Source organism: Ictidomys tridecemlineatus, chromosome 6 (assembly GCF_052094955.1).
Source record: "Ictidomys tridecemlineatus isolate mIctTri1 chromosome 6, mIctTri1.hap1, whole genome shotgun sequence".
Taxonomy (NCBI): domain Eukaryota; kingdom Metazoa; phylum Chordata; class Mammalia; order Rodentia; family Sciuridae; genus Ictidomys; species Ictidomys tridecemlineatus.
Genome location: NC_135482.1, coordinates 112,348,020 through 112,365,879, shown reverse-complemented (window position 1 = coordinate 112,365,879; position 17,860 = coordinate 112,348,020). Strand labels below are relative to the sequence as shown.

The 17,860-nt window shown below is 46.2% G+C and overlaps 1 long non-coding RNA gene across 4 annotated transcripts in view; it reads left to right on the top strand.

The window, feature by feature from the left end:
* Window positions 1–3,831: 3,831 nt before the first annotated feature.
* The window catches only part of LOC144364990 (uncharacterized), a 40,491-nt gene continuing 26,462 nt past the window's right edge, over window positions 3,832–17,860 (top strand). For 2 of the 4 annotated variants that reach the window (XR_013423231.1, XR_013423228.1), the window contains exons 1-3: window positions 3,839–4,111; window positions 15,058–15,127; window positions 16,843–16,956. This is a non-coding gene — a long non-coding RNA (uncharacterized LOC144364990). Of the gene's footprint in view, window positions 4,112–15,057; window positions 15,128–16,842; window positions 16,957–17,860 lie in introns of all 4 variants that reach the window. The other 2 variants (XR_013423229.1, XR_013423230.1) reach the window with 2 other exon arrangements.

Here is a 17,860-nt window from a genome sequence, read left to right as displayed (position 1 = left end):
GGGCTGCTGGTCAGGCCACGCAATAAGTTTCTAGAAAGATTAGAAAGAGACTCTTAAGGAATCCGGGCATCTTGGCACATGCCTGTAATCCCAGCGGCTCAGGAAGCTGAGGCAGGAGGATTGCGAGTTCAAAGCCAGCCTCAGTAATGGTGAGGCACTAAGCAACTCAGTGAGACTCTGTCTCTAAAATACAAAATAGGGCTGGGATGTGGCTCAGTGGTTGAGTGCCCCTGAGTTAAATCCCTGGTACCAAAAAAAAAAAAAAAAAAAGAAGAAGAAGAAGAAGGAGAAGAAGAGCCCTAAATTTGGGCCTGCTTGAGTTCAGCAGGAACATAGTTGTCTTAGACCTTCAGCTCTGACAATCACCTGGAAGACAATCCAGTTCTGGTTAATTCTGTTCATCTAAGTTTAAATGTCATTTCTGCTAAAAAGCCTTCCCTGACCCATCTAGTCTCATTTTCCTTGCTCCTTCTGAGGCTCATTTCATTGCACCCCAACCTTTTTCTTTGTGTACTAGTTGGTCATGTTTACAGCACCCCCACCAGACCCTAGCACCATCTGAGCAGAGGCCTATCCTGTCCCATTTTTTTTACCTCTATCTCTGGACAGCACGGTGGAGGAATTGTTCACTGGTATTCCCAGAAGAGAGCTGCTGAAGTTAGTCTAATCTTCACTTTGATCCCATCTATCCCAAATTTGGCATTGGAAACTTGGTGTTCAGTGAGTGGGGTTACCAGGAAGGCTCTGGAACAAAACCCTGCATTTCCTCAGCAGGGCTGCAGGTGAAAACTTGAGCCCACAGCCCAGCCTGGCGGTTCTGTGTGACAAATGCCTGCCCACACCCAAGACTCTGGGCTGTTTTTGCTGTGGACCTGAGTGTCTTGAAGTGACAGAGGAACAGACCCAGAGGGCAGGGAGGGTACAGAGGTGGCTATATCTGTCAGCTACTCCAGGCTCAGGAAGCCAGAGAAAAAATGAGGAGTACTGACCAGGAGCACGAATGTTACCGCCTTCCTTTTCCCACGCAGCGCAGCGAGGGAAGGACACCCTGCAAATCTCTCTCAGAAGCTAAGGGGAGTTTTTAGCCTTCCCAGTTGCCTTGGAGGAGGGGTCATCAAACTGCTGTTTGGATGTGTGGCTGGCTGGTGCCTGTGCCCTTGAGAGCTCTGCAGGGTCCTCCCACCCCTGAGATAAGGGAAACAAAGCAAGCAGCAGATGTTTGCCCCCAAGCTCCTGGAGCAAGGCGGCATCTCCCACCACTGCCTGTGTGTGGGAGTCAGCCAGGGGAAGACCAGGAAGGCAGGGAGGGGTAGAATGCCTGTGAGTGGAGGCTGAAAGGGTGCTCCAGGTGGTACTGAGAGAAGACTCCTGTCGGGCCTGGGAGTCCTGGATCTGGGTTTCAGGGGCCTTCTCCTCTGACACCCTTCTCGGCATTCACAGCATCTTTGTCACTGGACTCCTAAGGATGGGAGGTAGAAGCCTAAAGTTGTCCTTTCTTCCTCCAACACCTTGCTCCTGGGATCCCCACCCCGACTTGCACCGCCCAGCCTGGGTGCCTTGCCTGGACAGACCTAGTTCCAGAAGGTGCCAGAGTTTAGGAGATTCCATATATTTAACCCATAGGGGCTTCTACATAACTTTTGCTCAAATTCTGCTCCCCACTGTGAGATTTATACTTCCAAGGTTTCTTAGGTGGCGGAGTTTGGGGGAGATGGGGTACAGATGCTTTGGGTGGATCAAGAGGAGACCCAGATTTCCTTGGGAATTCTGGAGCACCTAACCCTCCTGAGGGCTAGGACTGCTGCCCTTCTCTGCATAGAACTGAAGGTACCCTTATATTCCCCGTCCTCCCAACCCTTCCATGGGCATATTGGTGGGTTATATTTACCCTCCTTGTAGAATGGGAGAACACTTTTCAAAGTTACTTATAAAACTTCAGATCACAACATTTGGGGCTAGTGTTGTAGCTCAGTAGTAGAGTGCATGCTTGGTATGAATGAAGCCTTGGGTTCAGTCCCCACCACTTCAAATTATTTTTAAAAAATTTTAAAATCATCACACAATCGAATGTCTGAGAAACAAGAATCCATCGTTTTGTATTTCTGTGCTGAGGACCAAACTTGGGCAAGCACTCTACCACTGAGCCACACCCTCAGCCCCACAGTCCCTTTTATCTTATTACAGATGAGGGAGATATTTTCAAGAAATATTTATTTTTCTGAGAAAAATTGACACAATGAAAGAAGCAAAGCATAAAAACCATAAACCATTGAACCACATGGTACCACGACTAAAGGTCAAAGGATGTATGTTCTTCGGGGACGAGAGACAGACATTCTAGACAGTCATTCTTGGATGACATTCTACCTCTAAGCCCTTGCAATCCCCCTCTTGGAGGGTGATGATCTGCCTGCTGGTCCGGCTGCTGAGATTTAGGTCACCCTTGCTCTAGGCTAGTGTCATCCTGACATTAACAGGCCATGAAACAGCTCCAGACTTATAGCCCCCTTGCATGTTCTGCTTTGCCCTTAACTAGCCATTCCTCACCCACCTGAGCTTCAGTTTATTAATTTGTATCATTAAGTCTTGACAGATTATTTATTCATTTTAATTTTTTGGTACTTGAGATTGAAACCAGGGGCTCTTTACAACTGAGCTCTATCCCCAACCTGTTTGATTTTTTAATTTGAGACTTTCTGGCTAAATTGTTGACTGTCTCACTAAATTGCCCAGGCTGGCCTTAATCTCGTGATCCTCCTGCCTCAGCCTTCCTGAGATTATAGGCATGCACCACAGCTGTTGGCTTGGCAGATAATTGAATGAGTAACTTAAAATAATGTGTGAATGCCCCCAGTTGCCAGTAAGCTCATTAATATTAATTTCTGCTTGTCTAAACATTTCCCCCCAAGAAAAGTTGGGCACGGGAGAAGTAATTAAACACAGGCTTCTTCACTGGCTCATGTCCTGACATTAATAATACTGACCATAGCTAAGGGTGATGGCACATGTCTGTAATCCCAGTGGCTTAGGAGGCCAAGGAAGGAGGATGGCAAGTTCAAAGTCAGCTTCAGCAATTTACGAAGGCCCTAAGCAATTTAGTGAGACCCTGTCTCAAAATTAAAAAAAAGCCAGGTGTAGTGGTGCACTCCTGTAATCATAGTGACTCAGCAGATAGAGGCAAGTTTGAAGCCAGCCTGGCAATTTAGGGAGACCCTTTCTCAAAATAAAAAATAAAAGCTAGGCATGGTGGTACATGCCTATAAGCCCAAAAGCTCAGGAGGCTGAGTTCAAGGGCGGTCTCAATAGTTTAGCAAGGCCCTAAGCAACTTGTGGAGACCCTGTCTAAATAAAAATAAAAAGAGCTGGGGATGTGACACAAGGGGATAAGCGCCCCTGGGTTCAATCACCAGTACCAAAAAAAAAAAAGTAATAATAATAATAGCCATGGGTGCTGTACTTGGGAGTGAGTGTGAGGCAGGGGAATCACTTGAGCTCAGGAGTTCAAGTCAGCCTGGGTAACATAGCAAGACTTGTTGCTAACAAACAGATACCTTGACTATTTCCTCCTGAATATTTCCCTGTTTGGGTATAAAAATGTAAGTAGACTGGTGGGGATGTAGCCCGGTAGTAGAGAGCCTGCCTAGCTCACACACATGAGGACTTGGTTTCATGGCCACCAATGCAAAAAGAAGAAGAAGAAAAAAGCAAGTAGATAACCTTAACCTACTATCCCCATTCTTGTGGCTAAGGAAACTGAGGTTCAAAAGAATTAAACAGCTTATCCAAGGTCATGGAATTAGCCCACAGTAGACTCTAAAGACTCCCATATAAATCCCATTCTATTAAGCCCCAGCCAATGTGACATTCCCTGCAAGCCTACAGCAACAGAAAGCTCCTCAAATGGGTTATGCACACCCAGCTTTGTAGCAGATAGTTGTGCTCCTGGGTTCAACTCCAGGAAGACCCTTGACCTGTCTTTCGTTGGAGTCCTGTCGCACCTCACACAGGACCAAGCCAGTTCAGGGTGAAGGTCAGGGGCTAGCTGAAAATGGGAGACTGTCTTAGGCTGTGTCTTTGGCTGTGGCTACGTCAGGGACGGGGCTGAAATATCGTAAGTGGTTACAACCTCTTCTCAGGGAAAGGGTGGGGGTGGGGTGGTGAAGCTGGTTAATTGAGATGGGAGGGTGGGGGTGGGCAGGGACTTCCAAGCTTTCAGATCCGGTGCTGTTCCCGTAAACAAGTGCAACCCTCAGCTCCCTGGAGGGCCTGGGGAGCAAATGTGCGCATCTCTGCCGCTTTCCCAGCAGCTGTTCGCTGGAGGACGCAGCCCTGCCATCTCCAGCAGGCCTTCTCCTGGCCTGCCCCAGCCCCCAGCTCAAGCCTCAGGAAGTGGGGCTGCTGAGAATCTCTCCTCCAGTCTCGCCTCCTGCCGAGAGTGTCCTCTGCCACTGCATTTCCTGGCCTAATTAAGCTGGGTAATGAGTAGCTAAGAGGAGGGGATAAAAGCCCTGGGCGGCTTAGAGCTTGGGACAGTTTATGACAGGGGCGTCTGCAGCTGGTGACTTTCTTAGGAAAGTTATTTCTCCTAACCCTGGGAAGTTGCATGCTATTTCCTCAGCAGAGTGATCCCTGAAGTTAAGCATAGGGAATATGGAGTCCTAAGGGGACCCGGCTAGAGGGTCCTGGAGGTGACAGATGGGGCAGCGCTATGGGTCTGGGGAGGGACTGATCTGAGCTGGAGAGTAATCACAAGCCACCAGGGCTAATGCCCTTAGCTTAGCCTGAGGCTAGAGTGTCCTTGGTGACCACGTGTGATTCCCCAGGGCTTGGGTGTTAGGTTTCATTTGAATGATAGGACTGTGCACAGTGGGCAGTTTCCTAAGACTGTGTTTGGCTGAGAGTAAGGAAATCTGAGCTACCCACTCTGCTCCTGACTCCCTCTCAGTCCTCTTTTAAAGGTGCTAAGAATTGTGTACTGGAAAATCTAAGGCGCTCCAGCAGCCAGGAAGGAGTGGGGGCGGGAGTGCTCTCAGGTAGGGCCCCTGGGGTGAAGGAAAGGCTGACTCCCAGAGTTGTGGACCCAGGGATTGCCCTAGGAAGACACTCAGGAGCTCAAAGCTTTTTAAATTTAATTTTATTTATTTATTTTTTTTTTGGTGGGGGGAGTACCAGAGATTGAATCCAGGGGAGCTTTACCACTGAGCTATATCCTAGTCCTTTTTTTATTTTTTAATATTGAGACAGTGTTTCACTGAATGGCTTAGGACCTTGCTAAATTGTTGAGGCTGTTCTCCTGCCTCCAGCCTCCTAAATGTGTGCCACTGGGCAAGACAAGGATCCCAAAGCTGACTATGAATGTCGCTCTGCTGCTAGAACACAGAACCCACTCAGTCACAACCTCTGCTCTGATTCTTCTGCTGTTGTACCTGTGTGTCTGTCTGGGTTTTTGTTTTGTTTTATTTAACCACTTTGCACTCATTGCTTCGTTGGCTTCAGGGACTTCTATGTGGAGCAGAGGCAGGCCAGGTTTTGGAGCCTGGAGAGTCTCAGAGGGTTACTTAGGGGATTCTGTGATGCCAACCGTTGTTTTCAAATGCACAGGTGGAGATATCTAGTCTCCAATCCAACTTCTTCTTGCTCATAAGAGAGGCAAGATTTGGCTACATTTCTCAGTATTTTTGTTTGTTTTTATTTTGTTCTGTTTTTGTGAACTGTGAACTAAACCCAGGGTCCCTCTACCACTGAGCGACATCCTCATCCCTTTTTAATTTTTTATTTTGAAACAGGATCTTGCTAAACTGCAGAGGCTGACCTCGTACTCATGATTCTCCTGTCTTATCCTTCTGAATTGCTGCCATTGCAGGTGTGTGTTGCTGCACCTGGCTGACCTTTTCTAATTATTCTAAATAAGATCTTGCAGGTGCCATGGTGAATGTCTAAAATCCCAGTGACTCAGGAGGCTGAGGCAGGAGGATCATATATTCAAGGCCAACCTCCACTATTTAGCAAGACCCTGTCTCAAAGTAAAAAATAAAAACAGAAAAAGCACTGGGGGTGTAGCTCAGTGGCAGAGCGCCCCTGGGTGCAATCCCCAGTACTGCAACAAAATAAAATGAAAGAGAATTGAGGATATAGCTCAGGGGTAGAGTACCCCAGGTTCATTCCCCACTATCAGTACATACATAAATAGACCTACTTTAGGCCATGTCCTCTGAGACTGTGTCCTCCATCAACACTCTTGCTGACTGTAACTATAGGCAACAAAACTGATGAGGATCCTTCTTCTTTCTGATCTTTTCTCTGCCCATTACGCTTTCCCCTTGTTCTCATCATCTTGTCTGTTTCTTAGCCTCCTGTTTCTCTTTCTAAGTGAGAAAATAGTTAGATCACAAATAACTCTGTTTCCCTGTTTTCCCTCTGGCTGTGGGGCTGTACTAGTCGGTGGAGTGGAAGGAAACCTGATGGCCAGATGCTGGGCCAGAAGGAGCACACCAGAGCAGAGCAGGAGCAGCAGCCCCCCAGCCAGGGGTCCCTGTGCTGTCTGGGGGAGGGCCCCTGAAGTCCAGATTTGAGAGTACTGCACCAAGAAGAGAGGAGAGCAAGCCGGAAGCTTCACCTCTGTGACCCTGGCCACCTTCTGGCTGGGAAGCCAAGCCCGGAGCCTTGGCATCATCCTCCAGCCCTGAGCAGCTGGGCAGGCCAGGGAGCCAACTAGCTCTGAATGTGTAATCCTGGTTAAAGAGAAAGGGGGAAAGAGCTGGTGATTTCCCAGGACAGGGACAACTGAAACCCGATACTCTTGTCAAGGGAGCCCTTTCACTGAGAGGCAGGGAGAGAAAGGAGGAGAAAGAAAAAGAAGGAAGGAGGAAGGGGAAAGTGTGAGAGGCCACTGGGGAGCCAGGGCTCAGCAGGAAGCACGGAGCACAGTCCTCCATTTGTCACCCACACCGGTTCTTGACCTGAGCCTGGCTCTTGGTAAGAACTAAGAGAAATGGTTGATGCACCCAGTGGGGAGAGCAGTGGCCCCACAGCTCTCAGAGGCCTGTCCCCCAGCCCATCTCTGCTCTTTAGGAGCTGCAAGCCCTTCCTTAGATGGCTTCTGGCCTTTTCTATAAAGGAGCCAGCTAATGAGTTAAGATAAAAGTCTGCAAAGACCTTTCACACTGGCCAATAAGAAGCAGTTCTTTCCTCCTGTCATTCAGCAAATATTCATGGACTAATTGGATGAATGAAAATAGGCCATTCTGCATGGTCAAGTGCATAGTCAGGGAGGAAGCATCCGATTTGGACAGATTAGGATTGTTCATCAATCTTCAGCTACAAAGAACTGCAGGTGTTAAAAAGGCTAAAAGTCACAGAAGTCTGGGGAGGCTGCCTTGTGACAACTCTGGGCTCGGTGCAGTTCTGGGGACTATAGACATCTTTAGCACACTCTCTGTCCTTGGCTGGAGCAACAAGGCTTTCAGCCAAAACAACTAGTGAATAATATTGGAAGAATTCCAATGAAAACCCAAATGTAGCTGGCATAGGCCTGTAATCCCAGCGACTCAGGAGGTGAGGCAGGAGGATGGAGAGTTCAAGGCCAGCCTGTGCAACTTAGCTCACACACATACACAAAAGAGAACCCAAATGTGGAGTATGGTCAGGAATTGGTTCAATGGGAAGTCCCAGTGCAATTGAGAAGGCAGCTCCTCCTCCTTTCGTTCCTCTTCTTTTTCTTCTAGGGTGTTCTACCACTGAGCTACATTCCCAGTGCTCTTTATTTTTAATTTTTAAAAATTATTATTATTATTATTACTATCATTATTACTATTATTAGTACTGGGAATTGAACCCAGGGACTCTTAACCACTGAGCCATATTCCCAGCCCGAGACAGGCTCTCGCTAATTTGCTTAGGGTCTAGCAAACTGCTGAGGCTGGCCTTGAACTAGAGATCTTTCTGCCTCAGCCTCCTGAACTTCTGGGATTACAGGTGTGCACCACCATGTCTGGCTTTTATTTATTTATTTTTTATTTTGAGAAAGGTTCTTGCTAAGTTTCCCAGACTGGCCTCAAACTTGTCTCTTTCTCCTGAGTCGCTGGGATTACAGGTATGTATCACCATGCCCTGGCTACAGAAGCCTTCTTTAGTTGAAATATTCTTTAAGGTCACCCTCTGAATCAACAGCTGCAGCTGCTTATACTGTGTGCCAGTCACTGGCCTAGGCACTGGGGAGACTGCAAGGAACAAGAGAGGCTCTTGCTCCCCTGGTGCAGCTTTCCCTAAGGGGTCTGGTTGCATTCTTATTGCACACTTCTGTATTTTATAGTTTCTTTATTGATTAATTGATTGATTGATACATCATCTATTTTTTAAATATTCAGAGCAATTTATGATTAATGGCACTAGTACCATAAACTCCCAAACTAGTTTGAAGGTTAAGGTCTAGGTTACCAAGAAAGCCAGATCAAGAGAAACCTGGATTAAAGGAAGACTACATTACCTGAGCCTAAAAAGCAGCTCTTAGCTGCCTGGTGGCCTGTTCAAGATGGGATACAGTGGGTCTAATAATAAGGAAGCGTTACTGTACAGGTTCCTTCTTTCTGGAACCAACATTAGGGCTTGCTTCTCACCACTGTATCTATAAGCCTGGCTCAAGTGCATTCCACTTCTGTAGAACCCCGGAGCCCTGGGATCATTTACCTCTGTGCTCCCGCTCTCATCAGCAATGCTCTACATCCTCAGCCTGAGTAAACACCATCAGTCAAACTTCAGGATTCAATGGCAAGGACATCATTCTGCTCAGTGTCCTGAAATGCTTTCCCTGACCCTGTGTCCAGGCCCTTTCTACCTGGCCCTCTCAGAGTATCATAGTTGCTTGCATCTTTCCCCATCAGCTGGGAGCTTCTGCAGAACAGGAGCCCCATCCCTCATTTGCAGGGCCCAGCACCATGCTGGGTACATATGCTGCTAACAAAGACTTTACACTTAATGTTCTACCACACACCATGCTAATTGTCATGCACATGTTATCTCATTTAACTCTTACACTAACCCAGTGACTTAGTTGCTATCATCACACCCATTTTACAGATGAAACATACAGTAAGAACTTCTGAAATATTTTTCAGCAACAATAGTTCATAATAAAGACCCGTGAAGAATCATATTGTGATCTTTTTTGGTATCAGGGATTGAATTCAGGGTTACTCAACCACTGAGCCACAATTCCTCAGCCCTATTTTGTATTGTATTTAGAGACAGGGTCTCACTAAATTGATTAATGCCTTACCAGCGCTGAGGCTGGCTTTGAACTTGCAATTCTCCTGTCTTAGCCTCCCAAGCCACTGAGATTACTGGTGTGAGCCACTGTACCTTGCTCATACTGCAGTCTTATAATGAAGTAAGAGGATTATTATTTTGGAGGTGGAGTTGCTAGGGATGGAATCCAGGGCCTTATGCATTCTAGACAAACACTCTACCAGGAGCTACATCCCAAGTGTAAGGTGGATTTCTGTAGCATGCCAACTACCCAGCTGACTTAGTCACATTGTGGAAGCATCTTGGAAGGCTGAGGCAGGAGGATTGCAAATTCCAAAGCCAGCCTCAGCAATTTAGCAAGGCCCTAAGAAACTCAGTGAGACCTTGTCCCAAAATATAAAAAGGGCTAGGATGTGGCTCAGTGGCCAAGTGCCCCTGGTTTCAATCCCTGGTACCAAAAAGAAAAGAACACAACCCCACATTCTGCAGTTCAAGTGACAGAGAGATTAAATGGCTGAGCTCACATCTAAGACCATCTATGACCTAGCAAGTGCAGGAAGAGATCTGACTCCCACCACTCTGGATCATTTTCTTTCTTTCTATATATATAATTTTTAAATTTTCCAGCAGCCAAACTTTACTTTTATTATTTTAAAAATTTTATTAGTTGTTGATGGACCTTTATTTATTTTTATGTGGTGCTGAGGATCGAACCCAGTGCCTTACACATGCTAGGCAAGCCCTCTACCTCTATGCCACAACTCCAGCCTACCCTGGATCATTTTCTAGTTGGATTTAAAAATGCATCTAAATTCTGCAAACAAGGCAAAAAAAAAAAAAGAAAAAAAAAAAGCCCAGAAGTGGGAAGCTTTCATAAAGCAGTGCCTTTGTGGTGGCAAGGAGCCACTGTGCCACACCAGCCTAGCTGTCCTGACACTCTGTGCAACAGCAAGCCTTGCCTTGCATCTCTTCTTCCCTCTCTCCCTCCCTCTCTTCCTTCATTTGCAGTGCTGGGGATGGAACCCAGGGAACTGCACCCCTGAGCCACACCCCCCCCCAGCTCTGCAATATTCTCATTTTTCTTGGAGTAGCCGCTCATTGCCTTCTCGATGACACATCTTCCTTCTCAGGTGATTTGAGAATCTCTCTCTCTCTCTTTCTTTCTCTCTCTCTTTTTTTTTCCTTAAAGAGAGAGATAATTATTTTTTTTTAAAGAGAGAGAGAGAGAGAGATAATTTTTTAATATTTAGTTTTTAGTTTTTGGTGGACACAACATCTTTGTTGGTATGTGGTGCTGAGGATCAAACCCGGGCCGCACACATGCCAGGTGAGCGCGCTACTGCTTGAGCCACATCCCCAGCCCCTATAATATATTTTTTTTTAAAAAAAAGTGTATGTGGAAGGAATTATTTTATTTTATTTTTAAAAAATATTTTTTAGGGGCTGGGGATGTGGCTCAAGCGGTAGCTCGCTCGCCTGGCATGCGTGTGGCCCAGGTTCGACCCTCAGCACCACATACCAACAAAGATGTTGTGTTCACTGAAAACTAAAAATAAATAAATAAATATTTTAAAAAATTTTAGTTGATAGTGGACCTTTATTTTATTTATTTGTATGTGGTGCTGAGAATTGAACCCAGTGTCTCACACATGCTAGGCAAGCGCTCTACCACTGAGCCACAACCCAGCCCGGAGGAACTATTTTATTAATCATGAAGTGGAGCTCCAGCAAAATGATATTTTGTTATCCACAAAAAAGGGTAGATTTTTGCTTTGTATATTGCCATGGTGGGATAGGTAAATGCTCTACGACTGAGCTACACCCAAGCTCAGGGCTTATATTTTATGTATCTTATTTTAACTTTGCCTTATAAATTAACTTCATCTAAAAAGTTAAGAGTAGCTTACCTTGTGAGGTACATACTATTTCTATTTACCAATAAGAAAACTTAAGTTCAGAGAGGTTGAATAACTTATCTGGGTCACCCAGCCTTCATTCTTTCCACCCCAGCTCTGAGCTATCCAGTTTAGTGTTTCTGCTGCTTTCCACACAAAATAGCGGTGGGCTATGCAGACAAATAATAAATAAGTTGTCAGGGTCTGGGGATGTAGTTCAGTGGTAGAGCCCTTGTCTAGCATGTGCAAAGCCCTGGGTTTGATCCCTAGCACCACAGCAGGGGAAAAGAGTTGATAAATAAAAGGCATGCTTGCTTTGCTTGAACACTGAATCCATCCTTTGCCTTCTGAATGAAACGGTAAAGACAGGGTTCTGAGGAAATATGGATGTCTGGTGGTAAAGATCAAGGCTGGTACACTTCTTTCCTGTTTATGGCATCTTACTTAAGCTTCTCAGCACTCAGGTGTGCCAGCAGTCACACAGATTAACTTCAGGTTGCCAAGAAAACCTCTGAGGGCTCCCTACCACCCAGCTCATGGCCCACAGCACCCTCCCTGGGAGTAGACACCCTGGGGTTCTTCTCTTGTGTCCCCCACCAACCTAGGCCTTCACTAATACCTGCCATTGGCACTGGGGACTTATTAAACGGCGCCAACTCAGGGCCTCTGACTACCAAGCCCAGAATTTGTTGTGACAACATTTATCTTGTTAATAAAAGCACACTCTGTGTGTGTGTGTGTGCGCGCACGCGCTCTCATTCCACATTACTAAATACTACCCTTCTAAAAAGATGGCCTTCCTTCAGGGTTTCAACGGGGCCTTGGCCTCCTGGCCCCTCTGAGCAGCTTCCTGCCCACTGCCCTCTATCCCAGGGATCTGCCTCCCCTGTAGTGGGGAGTAGAGCTGGGCCCCTCTGGGCTTCTTCTGCTCAGATTAACCCCTTCCTTCCAGTTTTTCTGTGCCTGGCAAAGGGGCTCTGGGCCAAGTGGCCAGACACTCATTGGCTCCAGGGCAGGCGGATGCCATAACCCGTTTTCCTTGGGGACTCCAGAGCTCCATGTTTTACTTTCAGAAAGCACCACTGTTTTGTTTGAAATGGCCCCAGGGAGGAGGGAGAGCCCAGGGCTCGGTACACATGTTCCTCATTTGCCATTGGTGGGGAGCAGGGGCTGAGTGGGGGCTGCGGGGGTGTGGGAAGGCAGGCCCTGGTGGGGAGAGAGCAGGCTGCAGCTGCTGCTGCTGGGGAGTTTGGCTTCAGGGAGGAATGGACCGGGAGAGTGCAAGGGAAAAGGGGTGGGACTTGGGGACAGGGGCGGTGTCACCGGGGAGGAGGGAGCAGGTGGTGACTTGTTTATCTGCTCAGCTGTTTTGTGTCCAGGAGCCTGAGAGAGAGACAGAAGCAGCTGGGAGGAGAAAAAGCAAGGAGACCAGGGGCCCTATTGGTCCTTGTGCCTTAGCCACAGGTCCTGAAACCAAAGCAAAAACCACCAGAGAGTGATTCATTTGGGTATAGCCCTCCCTCTCTCTACCCAGAGGGGTTTCTTTGGAGCCCATATGCTAGTTTCTGCCATGCAAACACCCTGGCAGTGCCCTCTCTGCCTTGTGCGGAGGTTCTCATTGGGCAAGAATCCCCATGGGTTAGTGCAGGCACAGGCTCACGTGAAATAAATATTCCAGGGCCTTGGTCTGGTATGCTCTTGAACATGAACTGGCACAGTCCTTCAGGGAACCAAACTGGCTATCTCCTAGCCTAGATTTCAGCCAGGCCCATACTAATGAATATTGTCCCAAGTGGAATCAGGCTAGCCACCCGGCCTCCTTGCTGCTCAGTGTCCCTCAGTACTTCCCTCCATGCATTTGGATTTCACCCTCTGACAGTCCAAGACCTGTGCAGGGCTACTTATGGGTCCTCTTCATGCCCCAGCGCTCATTTGCATGCTAAATTGTCTGGAGGCTAAACTGGGATGCAGCTTAATTTGCCCTGTGGTCTTTTGACCAGGTTAATAAACCTATACCCCTCTCAGCACATAAGGATTTGGAAGATAGTTATGCCTTTAATTACATTGCAATTACAAGAGTCTACTTGCTCTTTCCCTTCAGCTCTTTCTCCAGCTTATTATTTTCTTCTTCTTGTTTGTTTGTTTAAATGAGAACATTTGCTGGAACCTTGATAGATGATTCCCTCTCCCTACTACCCTGGAGGCCTGTTGCCAGAGGTCTTTTTCTGCCTTCTTCTCTGTGCACAAAGCCATGGCATCTCTGTTGACAAAGGGTCTGCTCTTCTGGCACTGGGCCTGGTGGTTAGGGACAGGGTAAGAAGTGCAGATGCGGGCTAGGGATGTGGCTCAAGAGGTAGCGTGCTCACCTGGCATGCGTGTGGCCTGGGTTCAATCCTCAGCACCACATACAAACAAAGATGTTGTGTCCGCCGATAACTAAAAAGTAAGTATTAAAATTCTCTCTCTCTCTTTCTCCCTCCCTCTCTCATTCTCTCTTAAAAAAAAAAAAAAAAAAAAGAAGTGCAGATGCCTTTTGAAGACTTCTGCAGATGCCTACCCTGCTCCTTTAAAGCAGCCAGGAAAATATTCACAACACCTGTGGGGTGGGGGGAGACCCCTTCCCAGCTTGTTGCTGTCTGAGTACTCTGCCCCACTGACCTGTGTGGTGCCCCTAGGGCAGAAGGCTGGATAAGGCCTCTTTGGGTAAAGAGGAAGGGTGACGCTCTCTGTGCACATGTGGTCTGCTTAGCAGAAGGACTATGTCCTGGGAGAGGCTGGCTGGAGAGGTGGAAAAAGCAGGGACCTGGGAGTTGGTGAATTTAGCTCCTGGTTCCAACCAGTGTTGCTGTAAGTTGAGTCCCACCCTTTCCCATGTGGGCCTTCCTGTGTAAAATGCAGGATCGGAGGCTCTGATCTCAGGGTTCTTTCTCACTTTACAGATTCCCTTGCTTTTAGAATGCTAATTTCTGTGTCTATAGCCCATTTCCTTCTCCAGAGAGAAGGTAGCCCAATAAAATCACCCCTTAATGATGGTGGTCACACAGCCAGGCTGAATGATTGTCTGTCTTTTCCTCAACCCCAATGCTCTGGTTGAAGACCTAGTTAAAATTCTCACCATGGGGAAGCTCTGCAAGTTTGCCTCTTGCAGCTCAGGAGTTCCAAAGGGCAGAAGGGCCAGCATACCATCTTCTTGAACAATTCCTGTGCAGACTTCTAAGGAATCAATGGTTCCTTTACATTTTCTTTCCCAGGGAAGTACCCTGAGTTCCACTTTACATGATGAGGTCAGTGCTCTTGGCTTCAGATGGACTCCATTCAATTTATAAATTTTCTTCTTCTTCTTCTTCTTCTTCTTTTTTTTTTTTTTGGTACTGGGGATTGAATCCAGGGCACTTGACCACTGAGCCACATCCCGAGCCCAGCCCTATTTTGTATTTTATTTAGAGACAGGGTCTCACTGAGTTGCTTAGTACCCTACTTTTGTTGAGGCTGGCTTTGAACTTGTGATCTTCCTCCTCAGCTTCCTGAGCTGCTAGGATTACAGGCCTGCGCCACTGAGCCTAGTCTTTTTTTTTTTTTTTTCAGGTACTGGGGATTAAACCCAGTGCTTTGCTGACAATGGTTGCAATCATCACAATAATATCAACTATTGTTTTTTGAGTGTCTGCTATAGGTACCATTCATTTTGACAGATGTTTTTATATATATCATCTTTTTTTTCCTTTTTATTGGTGCATTATAACAGTGAGATTTGTTATAATCATATGGGCACACAATAAAACAGTGATCAATTTAATTTCCCAGTACCTCTCTTTCCCACCCCTCCTCCTTCTTCTATTCTACAGGTCTACCTTCTATTTTTTTTTTTTTTAAAGAGAGAGGGAGAGAGAGAGAGAATTTTTTAATATTTATTTTTTAGTTTTCAGCAGACACAACATCTTTGTTTGTATGTGGAGCTGAGGATCGAACCACGACGGCACGCATGCCAGGTGAGCGCACTACCGCTTGAGCCACATCCCCAGCCCTCTCTCTTCTATTTTTAAAAAATTTGTTCTAATTAGTTGTACATGACAGTAGAAGGCATTTTGACACATTGTATGCAAATGGAGCACAGCCTCTCATTTTTCTGGCTATTCGTGGTGCAGAGTCACACCAGTAGTGTAATCATACATGTATATAGAGTGATAATGTCTACCATCCTTCCCATCCCTATAGCCCCACCCCTTCCCTCATTCCTCCTCTGCACAATCCAAAGTTCCTTCATTCTTCCCTATGGCTCCCCGCCCCACCCCCACTACGTATCAACATTTGCTTATCAGAGAAAACATTAGGTCTTTAGTGTTTGGGGATTGGCTTATTTCACTTAGAATGATGTTCCCTAGTTCCATCCATTTACCTGTAAATGTCATCATTTCATTTTTCTTTAAGGCCTAGTAATATTCCATTGTGTATAGATACCACATTTTCTTTGAAGGGCATCTAGGTTGGTTCCATAGTTTAACCATTGTGAATTGAGCTGCTATAAACATTGATGTGGCTGCATCACTGTAGTTTGCTGATTTTAATTCATTTGGGTATAAATCTCAGAGTGGGATAGCTGGATCAAATGGTGGTTCCATTCCAAGTTTACTGTGGAATCTCAATAGGGCTTTCCAAGTGGTTGCACCAATTTGCAGTCCCACCAGCAATGTATCAGTATACCTTCCCCCCCCCCACATCCTCGCCAACACTTATTATTGCTTGTATTCTTGATAATTGCCATTCTGACTGAGGTGAGACATACATCATCTAATTGGATTATTTTCGTATGTGTGCATGTGTGGTACTGGGATTGAATCCATGGATGCTCTACCACTGAACTGCATCCCCAGCCCTTTTTATTTTTTATTTTGAAACATGGTCTCACTAAATTGCATAGGACCTTACGAAGTTGCTGAGGCTGGCCTCAAATTTGCAATCCTCCTGTCTCAGCCTCCTGAGTCACTGGGATTATAGGCGTGTGAGTTCAATCCCAAGTACTGCTGAAAAAAAAAATCATACTAAGTATTGTCTCTGGTTATATTTTAATAATGCAGGCTGACATTGGAAGACTTGGATCAGGCCTCCACTTGGGGTGGACAATAGGCAAGAAGGAGCTAGAACCTGGGCAAAGAGGAGCATAGAGACTTCCCTCTGTGGTTACCATAATAAATCCCAGAACGTGCAACAAGGCAGGATCTTACTTCCCCCAGAGGTAAAAGAGATAATCTCAGGCTTCTGACTGTCAGCCATATAACCAGCATGCATTGCCAATAAGTGTGAGCTACAGCTCAGGAGCTCACTCAGGTGTATGGTGACAGCCATGGTCTCTTCACTCTAACTGGTCATCAGTGAAGCAGCCTGGTGTAAGGGAAAAAAGGCTGATTTTGGACACAATTGGAATGAGCTCTGAAGTTTTCCAGCTTTTTTGTTTTAGACAAGTCACTTGAACTCCCTGAATTTCATTTTCCTTGTCTGTGAAATGGCATTAGAATGATCCTATTTAACAGGATTGTTTTAGGGATTAGGACTAAATGACATCAGATGCCTGACCCTTGGTGGATGCTCAGTGGACAGGTGATAATGCTTTTATTTATTTAAATTTTTTGGAGGGGTATTGGGAATTTAACTGAGGGGCACTTAACCACTAAGCTACAATCCCATCCCTTTTTTATGTTTTATTTAGAGACAGGATCTTGCTGCTTTTGGGTGCTCGCTAAATTGCTGAGACTGGCTCTGAACTTGAAATCCTCCTGCCTCAGCCTCCTGTGCCTCTGGAAATACAGGCGCCCAGCTATAGGTAATAATGAGTGAGTAATAACTCTGGGCCCAGTGAAGCACCAGTGGCCAGAGCTGGGGCTGTCCGCTAAGATCACCACAATAGAGTGTCTGAATGATGTTCCTGCAGGTGCTGGGGTGGGGTGAGGCCTGAAGCAGTTATACCTTTCTGACCTAAGGGACAACTAATTCTCTAATTAAGATGGGGGTGGGGGGCTGGGGATGTGGCTCAAGAGGTAGCTCGCTCGCCTGGCATGCGTGCGGCCGGGTTCGATCCTCAGCACCACATACCAACAAAGATGTTGTGTCCGCCGAGAACTAAAAAAAATAAATATTAAAAATTCTCTCTCTCTCTCTCTCTCTCTCTCTCTCTCTCTCTCTCCCCCCCCTCCTCTCTTAAAAAAAATAAAAAATAAAAAAAAAATAAAGACGTTGTATCCACTGAAAACTGAAAAAAAAAAAAAAAAGATGGAGGTGGGCAGGGTAGAGGCTGGCACCAAAGACATTTTGTAGACTGTCAGAGCTAGCCACCAGCGTGTGGTTATACAGGGTGAACTTCTTTGCCTACTTGTTAATTTAATACAGGATTAATTGATAGAGGTAAACCTGCTATGGCAAAGTCGATGTTTGTTTTCTTGGCTAATTGCACAGACTTTGGTAATACAGTTTTTAGAACATATCATTTGCACATGAACTCTGGGTTAAGATGAAAAAATGCTCATCTCTTGAGTTAAAAACAAATAAATAGCCAGGTGCAGTGGTATATGCCTGTGATACCAGCCATGAAGGAGGCTGAGGCAGGAGGATTGCCAGGAGGCCAGCCTGGGCAAGTTGGCAAGACCCTGCATCAAAATAAAAAATAAAAAGGACTTAGGATATGGCTCAGTAATACAGTGCCCTTGAGTCCAATCCCCAGAATCACAGAA